Source organism: Dermacentor variabilis, chromosome 8 (genome assembly GCF_050947875.1).
Source record: "Dermacentor variabilis isolate Ectoservices chromosome 8, ASM5094787v1, whole genome shotgun sequence".
NCBI classification, from domain to species: Eukaryota; Metazoa; Arthropoda; class Arachnida; order Ixodida; family Ixodidae; genus Dermacentor; species Dermacentor variabilis.
The window spans coordinates 139054440-139056581 of NC_134575.1; the positions used below are offsets into that span (position 1 = coordinate 139054440).

The 2142-nt window shown below is 47.0% G+C and overlaps 1 pseudogene; it reads right to left on the reverse strand.

The window, feature by feature from the left end:
* Window positions 1-596: 596 nt before the first annotated feature.
* Window positions 597-1851, reverse strand: LOC142591303 (uncharacterized; annotated as a pseudogene).
* Window positions 1852-2142: the final 291 nt, after the last annotated feature.

Genomic DNA, 2142 nt, shown 5'->3' on the forward strand with positions numbered 1-2142 from the left:
CGGAGCACGCCATCACCGACTGGAGGAACTACGCTCGTGAGATCGTGCAGGACGATCTGCCGGCGCGCCCTCCACTTGGTGGCCCCGGAAATGTATATCGTGCGAATTGACGAACGCCTTCTTCGTGGCAAGCGAAAGTACAACCAAGGCCGCCTTATGACGGGCGACAACGTTCCGCCGAGCCGCCAAAATTACGGCGGTGCTGCAGATCATGGACAATGGGTATTCTGCATGGTTTGCGCGATCCAAAAATGTGGAGCCAAAGTTTTTCTTCATCCATGCGCACGAGCGTTTGGTAGAAGCCATGACGTCACTCAGGTGTACTTAGGGGAGAGTCGGGAGGAATGGGACACTTTTCGCAAATATATTTTTAGTTTTGTTTATTTTGAACGCAACCATATCTTTGATATATTATAGTACAAGTCGAAACATGCTGCACGAATTCGGAGGATCGAGCACTGGTTACCACTTCTGGCGCAGCTTTAAAAAATAGTTTCTAACAGCTAAAATCTGTGCCAATCAACCTCTCCCTTTAGGTGGAGTGGGACATCATTTGGAAGGAATGGGACATCTGCAACGCGTTGGTTCCAACGTCTTCAGCGAACATTATAAGCCGATAGGTCAACATCAAACTTCATGCAATATTGCAGACGCTTTGTTCCTCCGATAGTTTTTGGAACTGGCAGCTTCATCACTATGTCTGTGACTGGTACAGTTCCTATATCTTTATGAGGAGGAAAGTAAAATTTTGAGCTCTCTTCTTTCTCTCGTAGGAAGTGGACACACACGTCAATGTTGTCACTGCTCTCGATTTTACCCGTGTAATAGACGTCAGATTTTTTTTTTTTGCTAAGCCCGATAAGAACAAAGTCACCCTTTGTCCCTCGAACAGCTTCATTCGGCCAATCGGCTTCAGAAATTTCCTGCCTCTCATTATAGAAATCAGACATGTCATCTTCAGAATCATCGAATGCGACGGCAACAGTCTCTTCTTGAAGAACTGAAATCCTTCTGAAGTCGCCGTTTCTTTTCGGGACGAGTAGTGGCGGCTGTGTTAAGCGCTCTCTTTTTCAGGCTCTGTCGCGAAAACCTCTGTGCAGCCTCTTGTTCAATCGCATGCTTCTCTAGTGTATCTGTAAGGACTTTTGTCCTACCTTTCTTCCTTCCTTTTCCCCCTGTGTTACGTGGTGCAGCTTTAGGGTAGAGCCTAAGATCGCTTGGAATTTTCGGCTTGAAGATGCCGTTGACAACGAGGCTGCTTTATCGACAGTGCGCGTGATGACATCTGTAGGGACGTTTCGAGCTCTGTCGATGTTTGTCTCAGAGCTCGAAACATTTTCCAGAAGACTTGAGTTGTTTGTTTCCCTGATGACTGTGGCTGCCCGCTGTGACACCTCTCCACCTGGGGATGTTACAGGTCGGTCAGTTGCTGATGACATCGAGTAGTGATCCGAAGGGACGGATTCAATATTGAAATGCCAAATGCTCGTTTTATGAAAGCCCGAGATTATGTTCTTTTGTGTCACCGTTAATACGTAGGCGGTTCCCACTAGTTCTCCAACATTGTAGATGGAGATAGCCTTCCCTGAGCTATTTATGAGACAATCATTGCAAGCAGCGCTGTACCGACATTTGAGTGGTCCATACATGGACACCAAGTGGCTGCAGGCGGTGGATTCAGTATGGGGGAAAGGTACGCAGGATTAAACCACTCTCTTTGGCCTTGTTGATGGTGCTGATGCTGACATGGCTTTCATGATTGTCAAGATTTAGTAGAATGGGTGCTTCCTTCGAGCACTTTGCACTTCTCACAATGTGCTCTAATGCCAGTAAAAACAGTTCGCCGGACATTCATCCCGACTTGTTTGCCAAACCAAGACTTCCGGCTGGGGCGTCTTTCAGAAAAAAAACTTTAGATCTCACCAATGGAAAAATTAACACTGGGGGCAGAGCGTTTCCTATGGCATTGACAGTGCACAAAACGGTTACCAATTCGCCGCGATCTGCTGATGTGACTTGACCAGTTTGCTTTCACCAAGTGCTGCTATCTTTGTTTGATTGTGCGCACTTGTGAAGCCCGTTTCGTCACTATTGTAGATGCGGTCCGGAGTTAGCTTGTATTGATCGTAGAAGCCTTCCAGA